The following is a 25,058-nucleotide window of genomic DNA, read 5'->3' as shown; positions in this document are numbered from 1 at the left end:
TTTGTACCAAAACATAACCCAATTAATAACTTTCATCATCCGTCAGACATTAAATTTGAAATGGACTATCAAAAATTAGACCATTTCATTCGTTCTGAACAGCATAGTCTTACTTTAGTCCAGAGGTTCCCAAATTTATTTTGCCTGCTTCCTCCGTGCAGTATGAATTGTGTTTCTTCTCCATATTTAAAGCAGTATACCTTTTTTGCGTGTTGAGGCCGCGACACGAAAATAGAATATGAAGCTAATGCCAACCTGTCACTAAGGAAGCAATTGGGTATCAAATTAAAAAAAATGAATTAATATTGAATTGAGGAGCTCGCATAATTATGATAGAACTTCACATAAAACTAAGTTCGTTTTATCAATAACTATTTCTAGCGACTCTCGTAATTGGTTATCACAATTAGAAATACGAGGCTCTAACCAAATACAGTTGGTAGACTTCACATCGTCGAGATTATAAACTGAACTTGTATAGGATTCCCCACTATATTTTCCTTCACCGTTAAGGCAATGACTGATCTTAGTGTCCAGTAATTAAACAATTATGTCCAGTTAATAAAAAAAATAGAACTAGCGACTCAATAAACGCTTTCTACACTCACAGCCCCACACTAGGATTCCCTGTATCGTGGGTGCCATGGACACACACAAAGATGAAGACACAAAGACCCAGACCCAGAATAGATGCATAAATTCATCATTCAGATATGTGTCTGGCCGGGGATCGAACCCGGAACCCTTTGCGCGTCAGACCGGTATGGTGACCGCCCCGCCACGCGGGTCGTCAATGCAAATATCACTTACAATTCTTCTATACCTATCCCCTCAAAGTAAACACAGTTAACCAATCTGGAATATTGGAGCGGGCTGGAATCCCGAACTTTTATAGTTCCAGTGAATGCTAGAACGTAAATCGGCACGTTCATAGAGTTACATAACGTTAGATCTGTCGTTCGCAGACCGAGATCGTAGATTAGAAATGTTGTGTAGTTGAAATTGGTTTCCGACAACTTCATTTGATTTCCTTGTAAATTTGTATTCAGAAACAGAACCGTTTCTGTTTCTGTTCTGTTTCTGTTTCAATGAATGTGTACTTTGAATTTCTATTTAGCATGTACTGTACTGAAGTTCTGAAGTGCCTCGTGTCGAAAGTTAATAAACATGTCGTGTTAAGAATGAATGTGGTCATTGTTTAGATTAATTAATGAATGATTGACGTTGATTACAGGCATGAATGACATACGATGACCACTTAATGATAGATAGACAATTCTTGGACAATATGCTTGTATATATCTTTGTATACAAATCCCGTGTCTGGTGTAGTTTTATCTAGATTATAACTCATCTACAATGATAAGCAACTATTTCTGTTTCGACTTAAAGCTGCGATGCCAACTGACTTATCGAAGTGACCATCTCAGTCTTTAGGCGTGATAACACATCTGTAATCATCTTTACAGTAAACCTGTTGTATATGGAGTAGGCTATCAGGCTATCTGTAACTATTACCTTAAAAAAAAGGGTTTTATCTAAAGCCGATGACAGTTACGTCGCCACTCCTGGGAATGAAGATAGTCACCTCAAATGTATGAGTCGATTTCAACCTTCCACTAAAACGCAAGAACTGCTTCACACTAGAAATAGATGTGGTGGTAGTACCTTCCCAATCAAATCATTTTTTTTTTCTTTTCGAGGGGGAAACCTTCAAAAGGTACCCGACGACGTAGGAGCGACGTCGGGTTATGTGGGATTTTTACCGCACTAAAACCCCCCGGTGGCCGTCCTCGGCGCTTGTTGGAGAACACCGGGATCTCCAACGGAACACAACCGGAGTCCTCCAAGCGCGAGCCCCGGATCGGGCTCTGCCCTAGGGGAGCGTTCGCTCCTCCCACAACATCTGGTGATTACGACGGTATGCGACCACACATACCGCCCTCCTTCCCGGGGTAGCATACTGGACGGTTCGAGCTCGCCCACTCTTGCCGCACGCAACCCCGGAAGCCCCCTTTTAATCGCCTCTAATGACAGGCAGGGGATACCGTAACCCTATTCTAGTCCCGGAACTACAGGGACAAATCAAATCAAACTAGTTAGCACCATTCTAATTATAGAAATTGTTACCTAATAATATCGACTCGCTAAACAAAATATTATATATCTTATATTTTAAACGTTAAAGTTTACGTTCTACGCCCAATCATTGTACAAAGTCCCGTAGCCTATTCCACGATTAGCCCAATTAATTACTTGAATCGTTACTCGCCACCAAGATTGTTGTAGCCGGCTGGGACTTTAGGGCCTCGCTTTATCAAAAGTGATAAGCGATAAAATATTATCAGCTATGTCTCAAATACCCATGTCTATAAATTAAATATAAAAAAAAAATGTTTAATTGAAGATTGAATAGTGTTTTACGTGACTGTTAAAAATTCAGGCTTAATGTGTATCGTTTTTTACAAGGCTCCGATACTTTTGGAGAAGCCGTTTTTTTACAATTCTCGTCAAAATATATTTAAGTTGATACCAAAATTCGCCCATACACAAAGATTGAAAAACAAATTTTAATACCAATATCATGCGAGGTACGATAAGATGGATATATTTTGACAGACATTGTATGAATTGTAAACTATGTATTTGACCATGTGATGAATCAGTGATGATCTTTAGCAAAGTTGTTGTGCATGAGCCCACGAAGCTTTCTGAGGTGGTACGACCAATTTTCGACAGATGACGTCACTATTATTCCAATCACGGTACTGACTTTCAGTGTTATGTTATTTTGTAAAACTCGGACGAAGCCTCTGGCACTACTAGTGCTTGATATAGCTTAAGGTTTGTGATAAGACAAGAGCTTAGACCGCCGTTAATTTTCAGGCGTTTATGGGCGACGGTACGGCTGTTTACAAACGGAGATTTTATATCGCTTTCACTCAGACTAAAGGTAGTATGATCATAAAAAGTACTAACGAAAAAAATATATCGAGTGAAAGTTACCTATTTTATAGAATACTAGTACTATTTTTAAATGCGACTTCCTTAGTGTCCATCACAACTTAATTCGAAAGTATAGACAAAAAATGTGCGATTGTTTTGTCTTACAATTAGATAAATTATCTAAAAACTGTGTTTTTACTGCCTTCTCCTTTTTCCAAAAAATAATACCAAATTTTAAGTATATCAAAATCATACTGAAATAGTAGACTTAGAATTGTTATTCTTCAAAGAGTAAAAAAATAGCTAAATATTAACAATTCAAACTTAATATATTATTCTTTCAGCGTTTATCCTTCAGGCCAAGTAGATTAACATAGTTAATGAAAACGAGGTTTTCTATATATAAAGGGATAAGGGTGATTTAATTAAGATAATAAAAATATCAAAGACACGAATAAAATAAAAATAGAGGTATTATTTATTGTTACAAGCTTTTCTACCCGACTGCGAAGGGTATAGGGTAAGGGTGGGTTTGAAGGTATGTATGTCGAAGTCGCAAGCGATCAGAGTGGGGCCTCTGGTCGTTGACTTCTGCGACATGGAGATGGCGATAATTTGTTGTGGTCACAAATTGGTGGTTTTGTAGTGCAAGGGACAAATCGCTCCGAGGAGGGCCTAAACGCATCACGCTGGGGAAGCACTGGTGCGTTCAATTTTGAGGCTTCTCTGTTTATGCGTAGTGAGGCCGCCGAGGGGGTTTTAGTGAGTACAAATTTCACATAACTCGGTCTTTCCCCCAGAAGGTCAGGTATCAGGCTTAAGAAGATCCCATTAAACCATACAACCCGAACCAATCGAGCTGAAATTTTGCATACATGTTTGGTTTGAATAGCAATAAATGATATAAGTGACGTCATCCAAAATCCAATAAGCGGACGTCCCTATGTTCCCCAATTATTTGTATGCACACGCGTAAAATAAAAGGGTTATTTATATAATAATGTAGCCTAGGTCCTAGGTATTGAGATATTATTATGATAACAGTATTAGGTATCAAATCCGGTTCATTCTGGGAGACCGATATGGTGACTATGACACGCGGGTCGCGTCATCGCGATGTAAAGTGAAAACGAAAAACAAACCATACGATGATCCTACGTTAATGCAATTACTTGTACGGTGAGTACTGTGACAATCAATTTCATATTTTTTTTTATAATATGGGAGTAGTAGTCGAACATGCAGTCCACCTGATGGTAAGTGGCTATTGCCGCCCATGGACAGCTGTAATCAACCCCAGATATGATTAGATATTCCTACTTGAAGTCGGCCACAGATGCATCGTTAGCCCTGAGGGCTAAGCTGGAACGCCGCGGAAAAGTATGTCTCCCTTACCACACCCTTCAAACCAGAACACAGCAACGCTTAACACTGCTATTATTAGGCAGAAATAGGTGTGGCGGTGGTGCCGCCGGAGTCGAACCACAAAGGGTTCTACCACCTTGGTGGAAGCTACATATTTCTAAGGCTACTCGAACGGTAGTAGAACCACTATGGCAACCAGGAAGGTTATGCGTTTTGATGAAAGAATATGAATGCCGGCTGATTTACGTATGAGGCGAGCACCTCCATCTTAAGGAGTTGGAAATGCATTCTATATGGTGTTTAGTACAGATGCCCATTGGTGGCAGTGACCACTTACCACCGGTGGATTACAGACTTTAGATTTCCTACTTCGATCTTAAAAGTCTACACCCTCCAAAAGAACGGCACAGACACTGCTGCTTAAAGGGAGAAAGTATCATAAAAAAACAATAAATCTACCACCTCACGAATAATTACTACGTATCATAAATACAATATGTAATATATCATGTAATTTAATACCAGCGGTTACTGTACTGGTCTTGTGATTTGCGTCAGAGTCACGAGACGGCGTAGAGAGAACAATGTATGTTACAATTGTTACCTAAACTCGTCATAATTAAGTATATATAAGTAAAGAAAGTTTGGAAAATCCAAAAGTGCACGACTCATAATGCTCATTTAATTATGAAATATAAAAAAAAAAAAAAAAAAACTTAAGTCGTTCAAAATTTATTGCCGAAAAAACAGCTGTAGTAGGAAGAAGGTACTGCACAAGCGCCCCTGGTGGAATAAATGTACATAATATCTATAGATATACAGTCTTGTAGTTTTCGTTTTTTATTAATTGCAATTAAACGACACTGAATTAATTAATCATTCGCATTCAGTGACCTACAATCGTCGATTAGAATTAAAAAAAAAAAAATTAACTCAAATGATGGATTTTTTCACAAGTTACAGTGTTTTCAGGTTTCACACATGACGGATAGGAAAATTTTTTGACCTATTTTGGTGTTTTTTCCAATTCTATTGCAGTAAATCAATTTTTAAAAAGTATGGAATTAATCTCCATTAAATTATCTCGACAATAGTATGCAAAATATCTTGATTCCGTGAACTATCAAGGCTATAATAATAAAAATAGCCGCCAAAATGAAGCGAAAAACATTTTTCGATCGTAAAGCACTCTCTGATGCTTCGCATCATGAGTCGTGCAATGCAAGCACTTACATAGAAGAATATTATATTTTTTATGTAAAGAAAGAATGTTGTCGTTTTATTCCCATGAGTGTCCTACTGCTGCGCATGGGTTTCCACTCGAAGTGGGAGATGTTTTGGTCAGAGTCCACCGCGCTACTCAAGTGCGAATTAGTAGACTTCACAACCCTTTGAGAACTTTTTTTAAAGGATTCTCAGGCGTGTAAGTTTCCTTACGAGATTTTACTATGCCGTGAAAAAAAAAGTGATAAATAATTTCTAATACGCACATTGGACCTGAAATTTGGACCTCCGATTGAGGCCATCTATCAACCACTGAGCTATAATCGCTTATCATACTTAGACTTAGTCTGATAAAGTTAGATCGCCTAAGAGATTACTTGGAGAATGGAGCATGGCCGTATGTCAAGTTCAGATGTCGAAGTCACTTAAATACGAAATAAACATAAGGTAAATAGACTTTATACTATTAGTGTTATACTTGCTGCTACTACGATTAGTATTTGTCAACAGTTTCTCTCCGCTACCGCAGTTTCGCAGTGACTACGACACTTGCAAATGGATTAATTGAATTAAATGGATATTAGTATACATTTTATGGGAATTAATTTACATATTATTGTACAATCTTGGACGTCGGAAAGTGGGTGAAAAAAATAATAAATTTATGCTACATTTCTATATCCATACAACCTACGGGGTTGCATAAAAATAATTAGTCCGCCATAATAACTAACGAAGCAAGTTGAATTAAATTTTGTAATAATAAAAATACCTGCTTTTCTCTCTATAATTTTATTATTTTAATATAATCATCCTCTAAATCTCCAATTTTTTTAATAAAGGGTGTAACAAATTTTTTTTTTTTTTTTTTATAATATAAGAGTAGCAGACGAGCATGCAGTCCACCTGATGGTAAGTGGCTACTGCCGCCCATGGACATCTGTAATCAACCCCAGATAGGATTAGATATTCCTACCTGAGGTCGGCCACAGATGCGCCGCTACCCCTGAGGACTAAGCTGGAATGCCTCGGAAAAGTCTGTCTCCCTTACCACACCCTTCAAACCGGAACACAGCAGCGCTTAACACTGCTGTTATTAGGTTGAAATAGGTGTGGCGGTGGTGCCGCCGGAGTCGAACCACAAAGGGTTCTACCACCTTCAAAATTGTATTGATTCCGAGATTAACTGTCCCGAAAGTACGAGTGTCATGGCTACAATGTCACCACAAGCGGGATACACACTTTTACTCGCATTCCTAATACGTAGCGTTTTCACTTTACCCGCGCGGCATACCGATGACTGCGATTTATCTCTGCAACCGTCAGTAACATGGCATGGCTCAGTGGTACTTGTCTTTCGTTATGGTGTCTCAGGTTCAATGCCTAAAACCGATTTTCCCTCTTACACTGGACAATTGAAACTAGAAACGGCACGTGTATAGTTCATGAGGACGACACAAACAAAGCTATCATAATTTAATTCTGGTGTAAAGTAGACCAAAAATAAAAATAGTAGACTATTTTTAGGTCTAACGAGCATACTCGATCAATTTAATAGTAAGACATATCTGCAGCACATGGACATCTTTTAACTAACTCTGCATAGTTCTACTTGAAGCCGATCACAAATGTATTGCCACTCCTGAAGACTACGCTGCCTCGACCTCCGACTGTAACGCAAGACGCTAGACGAACTGAGTTCACGCTAGAAGTAACTGTGGCGGCGGTACCTTTTCGGTCCAACTGTACTACCTGCTTCTACCAACTCTACAACGTATATAGTCAGTCACGAAACTAGCTAGGTGCCAATAAATAATCCACATTGTTACAATAGAAACATCGGAGGCCATGTCGGCATAGAACACAATGGCGCTATGAATACGTAATGTACATTTCGGCACAAAGGGCCACTTGCCCATCTTGGTGTAACGCTGTTGGATTGATTAATGAGGAAATTTGGCAATCATGGACTTAAACGATTCGCTACCTATAGGTAAGTAAATACGCACCGTGCAAGTAAACCTAGCGGTTACCACGGACCGTTCTTATAATAAAAGTGTTCTGTTAATTATTGCAGAAACAAAAACATCCTAGGTGGAGTAAAAAGTATAGTCTACTAGCTGACCCGGCAATCGTTGTGTTGCCATATGAATAAAAAAATGTTAAGGGTGAACAACCGTTATCACTTATAATCGGGTATGAAAAATAGATAGTAGCCGATACTCAGACCTACTGAATATGCATATACAATTGGTGAAAATCGGTTAAGCCGTTTCGGAGGAGTACGGTAACTAACATTGTGACACGAGCATTTTATATATAAGATTTAGGCGAATTCAACGACACCTCATACTCAAACGTAAAGATCCATCAAGTCGCTTGGGCTGTATGGCGTGTCTAAGAGGGCAACAATATTGACCCGATTGAAAACATCTCTACTTATCTTTTTTTAACCGACTTCCCAAAGGAAGAGATTATCTATTCGGTGCATATATTTTTTATAGTATCAAAGTAGCCAACCACCCGACTTGATGGTAAACGGTCACTGCAACTCATGTACACCTGTGACCACTTAATATGGAACAGTGATCGTGATCAAATTCAGTTTTTTTTTTATAATATAGGAGTAACAGACGAGCTTGCAGTTTTCCACCTGATGAGTGGCTACTGCCGCCCATGTACATCTGTAATCAGGAGTATATCCTTTCTGAGGACCCTACCCCTGAGGACTAAGCTGTAATGCCTCGGAAAAGTATGTCTCCCTTACCACACCCTTCAAACCAGAACACAGCAGCGCTAGAAGGTAGCGCAGGTAGAACCCTTCTGCATTTTATCACTCCTAAGAAATAAGATTGTTGCCTCATATATAAGTCAGTCTTTCCTTGGTTAAATTAAGTTAGTTCGAATTAAATATTTTTCATCAAAAATCTCAAAAGCAAAACATAACCAAAAGCCTCTTTGAGGAACATTACGAAAATGTTGTTTCATCTCGTTAAAATAAACTTTTCCTCGTAAAAATAACTCGAGTTGATTGTTTAATTTTTTTGAGTTTCGCAATACGAATATTTTACGAGGTTGCGAATAATTTTATCGTTAAACGAGATTGAAATCAATTTTAATTCGTTCATGTACGCAATCAAATGATTATTAAACCTTCATTGTCCCAATTTTGGACCCAGGTCCCCTCATAATGAATAGGGCATTACTTATTTCATAACGCTAACCGAATGCGGATTGATAGACTTTTGAGAACTTTTTTTAAAGATTTCTGAAGCATGGCATGGATTTTGGCATGAAGGATTCCTCGCAATATCTCCCGTATCGGTTAAAGTATTAATTAATTTCAACACCGCAAATAATTGAGAAGATCAGCTAGGGATTTAAATCCCGGACCCCCAGTGCGCAGGTATATCACTAAGCTGTCATTGCTTGTAAGTTGTAACTTGTTGTCATAAGTTACATATGATGTTGCAATTGTCTTCCATGTCATATTTAATCAAATTAAAATATTTTATACCTGAAGTTGACTTACAGTGCGTTTACGACGGCCCAGAGATCTAAAGTCTAAGTTGGAACTGATTCTGCATTTGCATATTCAAATTCTTATTAAAGAAACGCTTATAACATACAAAAAATATCAAACTAACCAGTTTCCATATAAAAGTATCATGTTGGAGACTCCAGGTCTCCTCCGGATGAGGGAAGACTTCACACCTGGGTCAAGCAAAAAAGGTCAGACAAAAAAGGATCACAACCATCCATGTACATTTATAACCTTTTAGCATCCATAGACATCCCATGCTCACTCCCCCTCCCACACCCTCCTCCGAAGACCGAAATATCCCTCAATTAGCGCTAACGGATTCCGTTTCCCCGACATGATACGGCGTTTATTTTTTAATTATTTAAAATTCCTACTCTTTTGTTTTGTCTGTTTTGTACGGCGCGTTTAAATTTTCTTTCTCGTTTACATTTGGAAAATGAGGTGTTTAATGATTTTAATTTTTATTCATTTATTAGGTGTCGGCAAGCTAGGTAAAAAGTTCCATGTAGAAATGGTATGCAATTGGCGAAAAAAAAGTTGTGTCAAAATTCTATGAAATTTCCGGATTGCCGAATGCCCATTTAGGAGAAGTAGCTAAGGATACCTTATGTCATGTATTCATTTTAACCCATGTATATTGGACAATGGATGTGTCATCGACCCGTTAAAAGATCGGAGTTCTACGGCCAAGGACAAGTACCGTAAGGTCATGTTGACACTCGCATGTGTGAACCTTTGATAATTGGCGGTAGTGTTTGCGGCATTGAAGACTGCTACCACCTTTAACATTTAAGTAAATTAACGAATTTCTGTCATCATCATCATCATCATCAATACATTAAAGTCCCACTGCTGGGCACGGGTGTCCTCTATGAATGAGAAGGTTTAAGCGTATTGGTAGACTTCACATACGTTTGAAAACTTTATTTTTTAGATCTCTCAGGTTACCTCTCGATATCTTCCTTCGCCATTTAAGCTTAAGATAATTAATTTCTAATACGCCCATAACATTGAAAGAGTTGCCTGAGATTTGAACCTCGGACTCTTCAATCCAGAAGCGGACTAACTTACCAACCAGTATTGCTTTACGAATTTCCTCATCAAAGTGCAAAAACATAATACCTTGTATTTTTCAAAAATAAACTTTTTGAACAATGTCAAGGGACGCGTGGGCGGCACGGTCAGTCAACCTGCGAAGTTCATCGCGTCGCATAACCAAGTTTAAGTTTAACTCGCGATGCGAGGAGTTTGTTCCACTTGTCGTCAATCTATACTAAGATTATAAAGAGGAAAACTTTGTTTGTTTCATTGATTGTAATGAATAGGCTCAAAAACTACTGGACCGATTTTAAAAATTCTTTCACCATTCAAAAGCTACATTATCCACGAGTAACATAGGCTATATTTTATATGAAATATATTTTATAAATAGATTTTGAGGCGGTACAAAGTTTGCCGGGTCAGCTAGTAAATGATAAACTAGTGAGGACAGCTAAGTTCTGCTTTTCGCTAGATGGCTCGATGACTTCACTTTAAGTTGGCAAGGCAACGTGATGTCATGTCATGGACTCACACAATGTTAATAAATTATACTAAATGTAAAAATAGCGGGAAACAGTTCATTCAGATATTTGTCTGACCTGATCTCGAATCCAGAACCCGCATATCAAACCGGTATTTGGACAGTCAGAACGAATAGTGCAGTGGTAAGAAATTCAGCAATCACTCAGTTACCTTACTTAATTTACTGAACATCAACAAAGTCATGTAAAGATATGGAAACCTACATACCTAGAATCATATATCTCAAAAGTAGGTGAAGTCTACCAAACAACTTATCACTACTACAAAAATCGGCCACTCTTAGAGCATGATCATATAGCCTGGCGAGAGAAACTATAAATTTCCTTATTTAAAAAATCTCTTTTAGAATTCACAATATCCAAGTGACCTAAGTGGAACAAACCTGTACAGAGTTAAAACCCTGATAAGATCTCCCAACCTGTTCTGACATACAAAGAGACAGATAAAAGGAATACGGGTAACGAATTACTAATACTACGCACTATCTACATACTAAGTCCTTTGATCTATATATAAATAGAAATGGAGTGTCTGTCTGTTTTAAACATAAGTACATACTGGATATAATACATCAGGATAACAATCATTTCATAAAAGCAGATATGTAAACAAATGAAATTAGCGTCTTTTTATTAAAGGGCTAATTGTGAAGAACGGCTAAAACGATTTTGATGCGACTTAAGTAAAGTTGAGGACTTTTATAAGGATTGGTTTCTCAATTTTGAGTTTAAATTTATTTCTGGGTGTCTTTAGTCTTTGTGTGTGTGTGTGTGTGTGTGTGTGTGTGTGTGTGCGTGTGTGTGTGAGTGTGTAGGTAGTACACTCAAAAGGATTTTGAATCATTACGATATTTACAGCAAAGTTACGGTCAAGCGCGATGGACCACGCGCAATGAAGAGTTCCGTAATAATTTAGTAAGCTTCAATATTAAATCAACACTACATATATTAACGTTGAATATATAGATTTTTTACTTTATAGTATTACTCAAGTCAAGCAATTTCTTCTCATTATTTTTATACGTAAATATTTACATGCAGTTTGACTAATTTGCATATAACAGACAATTGTCAATCCTATGATTATATTTCCGTTTGAAATTATTCTCAAACCCGTTTACAAGCTTTAGAATAAATTGGCAGGTGTTTACTGATATGATAATCATTAAACAGCGGTGCTGCCAGGTGCCATAAATAATCGCCTCATATGGTATTTACAAGCTCTGTAACTTTATTCTACTAAGATTTTATCATAAAATAAACATAGCTTAATCATTCAATTTTTAACTTTTACTTAGTACGCGGTTTACTGTTAATCTATTGTAAGTACGTGGTAGAAGACTCTGTGGTTCAAGGACTAAAAGGGACTCAAAAGGGGGCTTCTGGGGTTGCGAGCGGCAAGAGTGGGAGCTCGAACCGTCCAGCAAGTAACCCCGGGAAGGACGACGGTGTGTGTGGCCGCACACCGTTGTAAACACCAGGTGTGTGGGAGGAGCGTAAACTGCTCCTCCAGGGAAGAGCCCGATTGGGGCATCGCGCTCGGAGGACTCCGGTCGTTTTCCGAGATCCCGGAGTTCTCCAACAAGCGCTGAGGATGGCCACCTCGTGGGGGGTTTAGTGCGGTAAAAATCCCACATAACCCGGCGTTGCTCCCACGTCGTCGGGTACATTTTGAAGGTTCGTAAAACAAAAAAGGCTGATCTTAGGAATTTCATCTTATTTGGGGTTTATTACAAAACTTATAACTGGAGTACACTGTACCACACTGCTCCAATACGGATTGTTTACCGGATGTATCTGTAACCGTTAGTAGAATATGTATAGCAAAAGAGGATGCTATAATTAAAATGTACTCGTATCTTGAGTTATCTTTTTGATTTTTGAAACCTGTACGTAATTGAGACAAGTTGATATGATTGCGATCCTTGTCCGTTTTGACGTCCTCGCATGTCGACTATTAAATTATAATTAACAATTCTTATGGACTAAAATTATCGCATTGGTACAGTCTACTTTTTTATAAAAGTCAAGTAGTAAAGTTGCATACAGGTTTATGGGTAAATGATCACATCCACTGGTATTTAATGTAGCACAAGAATATCAAAAGGATTACCAATATTGGGGTTTAATCTGAAAATTGAATTTTGTAGCTGGTTGAACCCTCCGTGGTTCGATTCTGTCAGCACCACCGACACACTTATTTCTGTCTTATAACAGCAGTGTTAAGTGCTACTGTGTTCTGGTTTCAAAGGTGTGGTAAGGGAGATATACTTTTTACGATACTTTTTGCAGGTCAGTTGAGTACCCAGATACAGCGCCGCTATGGGTTACCTGTGGTTGGTCCATGGGCGACAGTAACCACTTACTATCAGATGGACTGCATGATGGACTACTACTTGTATATTGTAAAGAAAATCGGCCTTAGATGAGTAGCTTGAGAGGTAAGTAGGAATGCCTAGTATAAGTGTATCCGAAACTTACTCTTCGTGGTTCGCCTATATGTTACCATACAAGCCAAATGTAAAACTGATAAAAATTCTATACAGGTACATACGTTGCCCAATATTTTTTGTATTGTCATGGTGTATGACTATCGATTGTCATTTTCCCCATGACTCATTAACGATTGCGTGGATGGGTGCTTTATAGTGTGAGGGGAGGTGTCCATAGAATTTAGGATATGGGGCTTTCGATTCTCATAAAATATGCAACACTCATTTCCCCTTTGACGAATATTTTTTTGGTAGTTGTTTTAAAACAAAAGAGAGCGCGATATATTAATAGCATAGTAAAATTGTACTATGCTAATAGGCAGATTTGTTTAAAAAAAAATAATGTTTCCCCATTATTAGAGCGTCCGCCACAATACATTTATGACGTCACTAATCATGCATTGTTATCCAAAGTAAATGTGTACCTCAGCACAATTATAAAATTACAGCACAATCGGCTGAGATCAATTGGTGTAGAATTAATTCTGACAAACTGCGAAAAAGGTCATTAAAACTTGAAATAATTTAATAGAAGAGATAAAATAATTATGTTTGATAACAATTACTTAATATTCTTAGGTACTTGTACGACTACTTCGGTTCGTATTGAAAGGATTTGCATGGTTACGGAGGCATCTTCGATATATTTCTGGAAAAAATTCTAACAGTGGGAACCCAGTACACTGTTCGACAGTCTTACTTAGGTCCAAACAGAGGGTCAGACTAAATAATTGAAAAAAAAAATGCAAAAGCAAGCAAATGAGCTTAAAATACGACGATCATGAAATAATTCGTGGACATAAGTTTTTAAATTGGTACTAATATATTTATGAAAATTATCATATAATTTAATTTACCTCTCGAGATGAACATCTGAAAGATGGATTCAATTTTAACACACAAGTGTACAAAACGTTCTATTTTCTCACACATGTAAAATGAACAGAACGTCAAATACAAAGCCTGGTCGCAATCAACCGGGAGCGTTTGGACAAAAGATTTAATTTTGAGATGAGATGCGATAGAGATGGGACATAGACAATGGCCGGCAAACGAGGCTGGGTGCCGGAATCGTATTATACCTTCAGTTGATCGCTAGCATTCAAACGGGGATTTTCTATGTATGACTAGTTGGATTTCGTTGTAGCTACATTGTTCTACTACACGTTATTTTATTTTAGATAATAAACAGTGAATTCTAAAATGTACAATTTCTAGTGAGGTTTTCGAACGTTAATAGTAATGGACGTGTATGATGTACCAAGGTACCATGAACAACCAAAGATCCCGACTCATAACAGAAATCCAAATTCATTACGAAAATGTCTGCCTGGCTGTGTTATCACAAAAAAATGTAACATTGAAGTAGTCAATGAGCATGCAGTCCTGATCGAAGTGGTCACTGCTGACCATGGACATTTTTCATCAACACCATATAGATCAAAGGTCGCCTTATTTTAAGGCAATAGGCAATAGGAAGGGTTTACCCTTCCAACGAAATGGAATAACTACTTGCACCGCGTTTGGGTGATGGTTCCTCCTGCTATACTGGTTGTACCACCAAGGAAACCTGGCTTACACGCCCTTTTAACAAGGACATACGCATTGCTCCAGCTGCTATAAAGCACAAGCTATGTTCATATGTCCAAAGAACACATAAAATCTAAACCAGACAAGAATAAGTCGTCCAAGAACTATACAATAATTTAAATTAAATCTATCCTTTACAACTTGTCGCGTCCAAAAGTTGGAAAAGTGACATTTCCGCTTTGAAAGTGTTTCACTCCGCTTCAGTTGAAGGTGTTGTAAATTGTATAACTGTCTTCAACAGTAACGAATAGAGTTTTGAAAGTTAAATGAAGAATGAGTTTCAGTTAAACGGATTACCGCAAGTAAATGAATTAAAATATGTTTTAGTAATACGAAGTTCGTGGCAAAACAAAAATCGAATCATTCTGTACAATGACTATGGACGTATTTACCCGACTGCCAAGGAAGGGTTATGTTTTTCGCGCGTATCTTGTATGTTTGTCTTTCTTTATTACATCTGTCATTAACGTATTTAAATTACGTATTGACATTCTGTCACGCGACTGCGCTGTCACGGGCAGTGCCAGTCGAAATATAATAAAATAGAAAAAAACATTGTCTGACACGATACGTTGATTGTCTGTAGATATAAATGTGGCCTGGGTGTTCACTAAAGGCACATACACACAAAGACAAATAAATAAACACCCAGCCTAAGAACAAAAATCTAATTATGTTCTTTAAATAATCTCAATGTGGGTCACTATTAAATCTGTAAATCATTTTGATTTGCAATGCCAACTAGGAATTTTCGAATGATTTGACATAAAATTACCTGTTCTTTTCTGTGAAGTTCTCATTCTATCACAGACAAACAATATTTTCAAAAACGACTCTCATTTAATAAAGAACAATTAGAGAACATTTTTAACACGCTTTTATTAGCTTGGGTCGTATGTATGTTTGTAACTATGTAACGGAATCTTTGAACCCGATTTCTATCCACTTTGAACGTTTAGTTTAATTCAAAAACGTTTAGTTTTTCAGTTTTTTAAACTAATATATTAATTTTTTAACACATATAAACAGATTTTAGTTCAATTACAAAACTCCAAAGCTAATTTTGGACCTAAATCCAGTTCCAAACTTAACTTATTTCAATATTCCCTGTATAAGCATCAAGGTGTTATTACGCGTCTCACCAGGTGCGCGCGCGCATCTGCCCGTCGTTTGCTGAGATGCGCGCACGTGTTCTTTGTATTGGATAACTTATGCGAGTTTATTATTTAGTTACTCGTGAGGCGTAAGATTATTGAAAAACCGGGTAACATTCTTAAGTGTTTATCAAAAGATTCAATAGAATAACAGAAGAAATATATGGTGTTACATGTATATGGTACGAGTATCATATAAAACTGGAGTAATTTTATTAATTACGCACATACGAATAATAATATGCTATTTTGTAATTTCAAATTATACTTGTAATAATTACTATCTTTACAAAATACTATGATTTATCAAACCATGGCCCGGCGGTCATTATGGCAGCCGGATACGCAGAGGCCCAGGTTCGAACCCGAGAAACAACAAACACGTAGTTAAACAATTTAGATCCTACAGAACCATTCCTGGTTGGTGTTCTTAAAGTATAAAATTTCATTTTTATTTTTCTAGTAACTAACGGTTAACTAGATAGTTAAAGAGTAGAGCTTAACTATCCATTCGTAGAGACCTTGCTCTCATAATCGGATTATCTTCCTAGAATGAGAATGGTGGGATTATAGACGTAATGGGTAGATGATAAAGTTTTTTTATTATATGATTTCATCTGTAATGCACCCCAGGTTAGATCAGCTGGGTGCCTTTCTAACCTTGAAGACTAGGTTGAAATTATTCGAATTTGTCTCGAGTAGGTATGTCTTCTACACTCCCCTTTAAACCGAAACGTAGCAGCACTTAACACTCTTATTCGACAGACATACACAAGCTAAGTATATAACAATTTTTAAACAATTAGTTACTTTAAACCTATGGACATTAGTTCTTCAACATTCAGACAGAGGGGTCAACGACCTTCAACCCTCATAGTATCAAAAGATTACAACATAGAAGAAGCCGTATTATGGGGTTTAGAAACATAATATAGATTCTTTCAAACTAATACGATAATAACCCTTACAAAGGTTAATTTAAATCTGACAAAAATAATAAACAACAGTATTTGTAAGGGTTGTTTGTATTTTCAAGGATGGATGAAGTTTTGCTTAAATTAGGGCACAACCTTCTGATTTTTGTAGCACTAAGTCGTCTACATCATCATCATCATCAACCCATTACCGCCCCACAGCTGGGCACGGGTATCTCCTCAGAATGAAAAGGATTAGGCCATAGTCCACCGCGCTGGCCAAGTGCGTATTGGAAGACTTCACATACCTTTCAGTGTTTTTTTATAAATCACTCAGAAGTGCAGGTTTCCTCACGATGTTTCCCTTTACCGTTTAATCAAGTGATAATTAATTTCTAATACGCACATAATTTTGAAAAATTCGAAGTGCGTACCTCGGGTTTGAACCTCGGACCCCTCGATCAAGAGGCCGAGTTTCTTAACCACTAGGCTATCACTGCTACAAGTCATCTACAAGTCTTGGAAACAATGACGGGTAAGTCTTCGGTTAGAATATTCAGGGTTTGTTTGTAACTAAGCTTTATTATACAAGTTAGGCGTAAGGTCCACAAAGTAAACTAGGATGTGGTCGAGGGTCGGGTCATGGCTAAATTACTATATAAATGAGGCCTTATGGGCGTATGCAACTTTTGGAATACCACTACTGGGCAAGAATCTCTATTCTAATTGATGAAGCGTACGCCACGGGTCCCCAGTGCAAATTGGTGAAATTACGGCAACCTTGGCTTATAGCAAAATATCAAATATCCCATCTATTACTATTATTAAAACAGATATCCGATCGTATTTCACAGGGTAACATGGAGCTTTGCTCTACAAATTTAGTTCTAAGCTTCGGAAAATTTCTTACTGCGGTGCATTTACAGTTGTTTGTTTAGAACAGCATTTACGAAGAATTATGTACTCGTATGTATATTACTAGTTTAACCAAATTTCTCTATATGAATTTAAACTGATCTGCTATATATAATACGACAGTTGTTTTATCGGATATAATTGTAAACTTCGCGGACAATTACATATCGGTGAACTTTCTGACAGATCCGAAACTCCGATGACGGATCTATAGAATAGCAGTGAAACATCCAAACTTTTTGACGAATCCAAAACATCATTAGCGGATATTATAGCACAGATTAATAAATAACTACGTTATAGGTTAGTCTTGAAATAGCGGAAAACTTTCGGCCAGATCCGAAACTCCGCAAACGCACGTATAGAACATTGTTGAAATAGCGGAACATTTTCAAACGTATCCGAAACTTTGTCGAGGGATTAACAGAATAGACCTCCTAGCATGTTACGGGTCTAAATGGCATGCAGTAATGGATTTTCGGTCGCCACATCAATATCGCATGCCACCACTAGAGCTCGAAATTGAATTTCCAATATTCATATGTCAACATGAGATCGCTCAGTTACTGAAAATTTGAGATGAAAGCCACTAAAACGAGTAAGGTCTAGTTCAGCACAGCTGTTCAAAGATTCAATAAACGGACTCGTTATGATAGATATTTTCTAATATGTAGCATTAGAGATCTTGTTTCTAGATGTTTTCTAACATAAGTATTAGAGAATCAATGTCTTAAAAATCTACTTCAGTATTTTCCAATTTAAATTGTATGACTTTGGAAAAACTTGATACTGTGGTTGATATTGTGATACGAAAAGGAAAATGTGGTCATAGCATGTTTCCTATTTTCGATTTAAGTAAGTCTAACCAATGCTTTTCCTATGTAAGATTTGAGAATTGGACTGGAAACTAGGGACCCAATGTTTAGTACATTTTTTGCTTCGATCGACAATACTGCCAATGTTGATTTAAGATGTTTTGCGTAAAGTAGATCTACATATAGAAAATGTTAACTTACAAATTTTCGTGATTTACTCAGGTCTTCTTAAGTTCTTAGTAGGGGCGTTTCTTACCTGTAAAAAAAAATATAATATTTAAAAAACAAATACATATTTCGTTATATATTATTTTTTGTTATTTTAAATAGCTCTATATTAAACGTTTATATACCTGACTATGGTATCTGTTTAGAATGAGACATTTTCAAAATTCTGTATGCACTTTCACAATTTTTAAACACGACAAGCTCTTCAAGCTCTGCTAGTGTTTCCAAAAAATAAAAGGGTCAAATGTTGCCTTTTCCACTTTTTCAATGATAACTTACAAGAAAGTTTTTGAGAAATACGACGACACTGCCTACGAAAGAGGTGTACGTGCACTTGTGACTTGATTCAAACTAACGCTGAGTTCACGCCACAAGCGGAACGCTATACGCTCTGATGCTGTGTTACTTTTTCTAATAGGTAGCAGGATAGACTTAAAAAAATATTATAGCTTGCATTTTATATCTAGGGAGCCTTCGAACGACCGGGACTTAAATCATGATTCTCCGATACAAAAGAATGGAAATTTGGAAATTCATTCAAGGTCATTAAAATTCTAAACGCTGGGTAATGTGAGATATGAAATAATTGTTCCTCATAATAATGTGTGTAGACACAAATGATAACGTTATGAAGAGCTATTATTTCCTCAGAAAAGTTTTTAATCACTCTTAAAGAGACGCCTTCAGAAACAACAAGTGAAGCGCCGAAGACAAAATCGGACAGTGAGAATTATACCACACGAAAACAAAAACAAAACCAATACGAAACTACACCTTTAGACGGAGGACCCCAATCTAACCGCTTCTTTAACTCCGCTTCAATTTAACCGTTGCTTTATCTTACCATGTAAGTACCAACTAAAGACCGTATGCCAGGCACTGAAGAGACATCGTTTTCCGCTACGCATATTCTTCACGGAGAACTCTAGACGGCTGTGTTACTGGCACTTTCTTTGTGATAGGGCGTTACTCTTTTGACAGACAGCACATATGACATATGTATACAACACTATTGTTGAATTCCAAGTATGGAATAGGAGCTCTTAGTAAATAAGGCCAGTACGGCTTAATTGCGCCCTATGCGTTTTGTTTTTTTTTTTTGTAGGCGGCCTAAAATGGAGAGAATGCAACTCCACTCTGGATGTCGCTGTAAATCGAATTTAATTTTCTTCTTTTTCAACAGAATCGGTAAAGTAGGTCTAATCTGCTTTTTAATAAGGTCACAACTTTAGTTAACGAGTATACTACTGCTGTTATAAAGCAGAGATAGTTTAGTACACCGACGATTACTGAAAAACAATTGTGATTTACAGTCTATTGTGCAATAGGGAACTGTTCCCCATTATCCAGTAATCAATTAATATCAGGCACAGTGCACGCCCGTAAGCCATTCCAATCAATAAATAAGCGAGTTACTGAACGTTCCGATCGGAAAATAACCGACAAACAAAATGATCAAAACAATCGTATCACGTGAATCGGGAAACGTGCCTCTTTGCGTTAAACCCTTTAATTCAAGAGTCGATTACAATAGCCAATCAAAACGCCGCCAACCAACGGGAACCTATTTGTCTCGTTTATTATCCGCTAAATCCAAAGCTTTGTCGCGGAAAATAAAGCTCATATTCCAGATATTTTCGCATCAAATATTGATATGGCGGCAACGTCAAAATGTACTTCTATTGAGTGACTACTTCGTTTAACAACGAATCAATCATGGTAAATGTGACATTATTAGTGACAGATTTATTTTCTGAGGTTTTGTTAGGTCTAGAGATATGGCTGTGTTCTTGTATGAAGAGTCAAGTTCTATCGTTGTGAACTAGACCAGATGAGGATACTTACGAAATTATCAATAAATTGCTAATGAAGTATCTATTAATTTCTTTCAAAATAAAGTGGTATAATTATCTTCGGTTTAACTTTAATAAGACCACCATCTGCTTTATAGCAGCATTAGGTGCTAAGGAAGTTTGTCCCTGTAGTTCCGGGACTAGAATAGGGCTACGGTATCCCCTGCCTGTCGTAAGAGGCGACTAAAAGGGGGCTTCCGAGGTTGCGGGCGGCAAGAGTGGGAGCTCGAACCGCCCGGCCAGCGGCCCCGGGAAGGACGACGGTATGTGTGGTCGCATACCGTCGTACACACCAGATGGTGTGGCGAGCGTCAAGCTCGCCTGGGCGAAGCCCGACGGGGCAACGCGCTAAGAGGACTCCGGTTGCGTTCCTTTGGAGATCCCGGAGCCTAGAGGCAGCGCAGAGGACGGCCACCGGGGGGGTTTTAGTGCGGTAAAAATCCCACATAACCCAGCGTCGCTCCCACGTTGTCGGGTACCTTTTGAAGGTTTCCCCTTCGATAACAAAGAAAAAAAGGTGCTAAGGAAGTTAAAGGTGTAGAAGTAGAAATTTAATTAAACTAAGTAGAAAATAACTGTAATTATGATCAATGTGTTACTGTTTACAAAACAATATTGGCAGAACCTTTTATAGGTCATCTGTGATCAAATCTCCAATAGTTGACCACATATCCTTTACTACAAGTTAATACCAAATTGAAATACCCCGCTTATAATGGACATCGGCTTTATGCTCCATAACGAGATTTCCACAAGCTTCGTTCACGCTTGTTTCGTTAAAAGTATTTTATCAAAGGCACCTCCGCATTCAAACCGCAACATTGATGAAGTTTTTCCATTTCAACAATGCCACACCACACTCTGCAAGTGACTATCCAATCTGGATCACGTAAATGGCCATTTTATTTTAACCACTGACCTATTTTTTGTTGACAGGAGGGAAACTTTCAAAAGGTATCCAGTGCCGTGAAAGCGACACCGGGTTATGTGGCATTTTTTATAATGATTTTAGTATAAAAAATCTCACGATGACCCCTCAGCGGAATCTGGAGGGCTTCGGGATTTTCAAGGAAACGCGTCCAGAGTCCTTTGAGTGCGATCCCGGTTATGTGATGTGATAAAATTGTGAAAAAATAATTGATATAATAAAAACAATGGGATATAGGAAGGATAACATTGTATTAGTCAAAATTCGCTTAAAATAATATCAAATTTAAAAGTTACCAAAGCTACGTTAACGTATAGGGACTTAAAAATTTCTAGACACACCTAAAACAAGAACACCCAGTTCGTATCATAATAAAGTTCTGTCAGAAAGCGAACCCGGTATCGTCTAGAGGTATTACCTGTGTGACTGTACCTTTGCTTAGGCCACTTTTCCATTACAGTATGAAACAGCCAATGCCGTTCTTACAATCTCGAATATTAGAACCGACTTTGAATTTTTTTATCAAAAGCAATCCCAATCCAATACACTGGATCAAAACCACAAAAGTAATGGAGTTGTTCCATTTTAAAAATTGCAGTTGCACTCTGTGGCTTAACGCAAAGTCAGCCGTTGAAATGGAAAAGGTATTTCAAAGGCATATCATATTAGATGGTCACAAAATCTGGTTTTCGAGCTATGCAACTTACGTCAAGCTATAAAATGAATTCGCGAATTGAATTTTATTTCTTTTTTATAGAACATTACTCTTAGAAGTCTCTGTTTTAAAATCGTGGGATTTTTCATAATTTTACTGTAGCCGCACCATTTGCCACCTCGCTTAAAATAGCGGTTGGTACTATTTTACTTTATCTTGACGGAAATATCAAAAGGTTATAGATTTTGACAGGTTATAGTTGATATATCATAGGGAGAACGATTATGCGGTAAGAATACATTTTTATTTACTTGTTTCCTCAAAAATTGTCAGGAGTCCCCGTGATTATAAACTGCCGATTTTCCCATGACAAACAAACAGAGAATGAAATATGAGGATACGATTTATGACGCGTCTTTTCACGAATTTATGTGTCTGATGTGTGTTCCATACGTATTGTTTGTGTGTCCGATTTAAGATTTATCGGAGAGACGTGCATTACAAACTTTTCCTGCAAATTGTCCATTGTTTTAGATCGTAAAATTCTACTGAGTTCAGCTGTACCATAACCATTCCCATATCTGCTTTGCAGCAGTCTTTATTGATATGGCCTGGTATGATGGTATAAAATAAATAGCGTGACAAAAAAGTTACTTAAAAATAATCTTAGACCACGGTATTGTACGTTTACAATACCGTGGTCTAAGTTACTTAAGTCTAAGGTTCTAAGTTATAATACCGTTTTTAAAAGCAAAAAGAATAATTAAAGAAAAACAAAAAACACGCTTTTATTGCTAATCGAACTAAAAACTAGAAAATAAATCAATAATAATAAATCGTCTGAAAATAAAATTATAATAAAAGTTAAGTTATTCAAATAATAATTCGATTGAGAGTAAAAAGCGTAGTGGTGCATTTTACTGCGGTTCGTAACTATCTATGAGATAATATAGATAATTAAAATAAAAGTGAAAATTGAGCTCAAAGATTCCTTTACATACATACATACATAGATACAACCCAAGCTAATAAAAGCGTGTTAAAAAAGAACATAGCCGTAATCATTTTCGATGACATTCGGGGCATTATTTTTCCTTATGCATTATTATCCAGTACTTCATGATTGACATTATGACTTTTGTTTCATTTAGAACTGGGTGCAGACCAAGCTTTAGAAACTATTTACGAGGGTACGTTTTTAAGTTCGCGGAATGAGGGACAAGGAGCGAAAATAAAATGTCAAAATTATTTTTCTTTTTCTACATATTCTCCTGCAAGACGAATGCATTTTTCAGATCTTTGTATTAACTTATTTAAACCCTCATAAAAAAATGTTTTGTCCTTGTCGGAAAAATACGAGGAAATTGCGTCCTTTACTTCTTCGTCTGTAGAAAATTTCTTTCCACGAAGCTCTTTTTTCATTTTTGGAAAGAGATAATAATCGCTGAGAGCCAGGTCTGGACTATAGAGTGGGTGATTTAAAATATCAAAGCCCACCTTATGCAGGGCAGCCAGTGCAATACGGCTCTTGTGTACGGGCGCATTGTCGTGCAACAGTAGGACACCTCTGGATAATTTTCCTCGTCTTTTTTCTTTGATGGCTTCTTTTAACCGCTCCAAGATTGTTGCGTAATATTCTCCGGTTATAGAGACACCTTTATCTTTGTAATCTATTAACAAAATTCCTTCTGCATCCCAAAAGACTGTCGCCATGAGTTTGCCGGCCGATTGTGACACCTTAAACTTTTTAGGAGGTGCTGTACCCTTTTTATGCCACTGCATGGAGTCTTGTTTAGACTCAGGTTCATAATGGTGAACCCAAGTTTCATCTCCAGTAACAATTCGATTCAGTACAATATCCTTATCTTCTCCACAGAGGTTCAAAAACGCACGGGAACATTCAACGCGCTGTTGTTTCTGAGGCGGCGTGAGCATTCTCGGCACCCACCGCGCGCTGACCTTAGTCATGCCAAGATGGTCATGCAGAATTTTAAAAATGGTTGTATCCGATACTCCAACCATTTCTGCAAGCTGTTTCTTCTTTAGCCGAGCATCTTCCAGTACTAATTTTTCGACTTCCGCTATCGTTTCCGGAATGGTCACCTCAACAGACCGTCCTGGTCGTGGGTCGTCTTCAAGTGAATCCCTGCCTTGCTTAAAAAGGTTGTTCCACTTGTAAGCCATCGTTTTTCCAGGGCAAGAGTCCCCGTAAACCGATGACATCTCTTCCATTATGATTTGCATAGACTTTCCTTGCTTGGTAAGGAACTTTATAACGGCGCGATGCTCGATACTCCAATTTTCTTCCGGATTGAGTTGTTTAATTGTCGATAGTTTTAAAAGTAATGATGCAATTGTGATAAAACTTTATATTTATACTATTTATGAGTCACTTAACACGTACCGACCTTAACGAGCCCGCTATCCCCCCTCCAACCCTGCCATTCCGCGGACTTAAAAACGCACCCTCGTAATATCAGGTGTAAGTATACCACGCTCGTTTGCAACTTTTTTGTTTGTACTAGGTCAACGTTTGATCGCGGCTTCATCTAATGGAAACCTGATGTGATCAAAGGCACGCTTTCTTAGAAAAGCCTTTTCATTCTACCTTGATACCTAATCAGGTCAGGTCATGTCATCCAGGTCATACTTCTTAGGAAATAATATCACGTTTTTGAGTCATAATTATTAGTTTTTATGTGTCAAGAAATACAAGGCGAAGTACTGGCGAATGGAATGGAAGCCAAATGTCAAAACTGAATTTAAAACAAAAATACAACTTTCTGTTGCTTCAACACATTTCTCTCTTAAACGATCTATAGTTGTGGTATTCCGAAAGAAGCTATCATTGC

The 25,058-nt window shown here is 37.6% G+C and overlaps 1 protein-coding gene across 2 annotated transcripts in view; it reads right to left on the bottom strand.

The window, feature by feature from the left end:
- The window catches only part of siz (Brefeldin-resistant Arf-GEF family protein schizo), a 219,023-nt gene that overhangs the window by 128,396 nt on the left and 65,569 nt on the right, over positions 1–25,058 (bottom strand). The window contains exon 2 of one of the 2 annotated variants that reach the window (XM_073090015.1): positions 18,744–18,798. The exons of the other annotated variant lie outside the window; for it this stretch is intronic. The gene's annotated coding sequence lies outside the window, so the exon portion shown is untranslated. The remainder of the gene's footprint in view (positions 1–18,743; positions 18,799–25,058) is intronic. 2 annotated transcript variants of the gene reach the window in all.

The sequence above is a fragment of the Epargyreus clarus genome, unplaced genomic scaffold (assembly GCF_041222505.1).
Source record: "Epargyreus clarus isolate Ecla_fem2 unplaced genomic scaffold, WU_Ecla_fem_2.2 ptg000031l, whole genome shotgun sequence".
In the NCBI taxonomy this organism is placed as follows: domain Eukaryota; kingdom Metazoa; phylum Arthropoda; class Insecta; order Lepidoptera; family Hesperiidae; genus Epargyreus; species Epargyreus clarus.
Note: the sequence above shows the minus strand (reverse complement) of the source record. Positions and strands in the feature narration are given on the sequence as shown.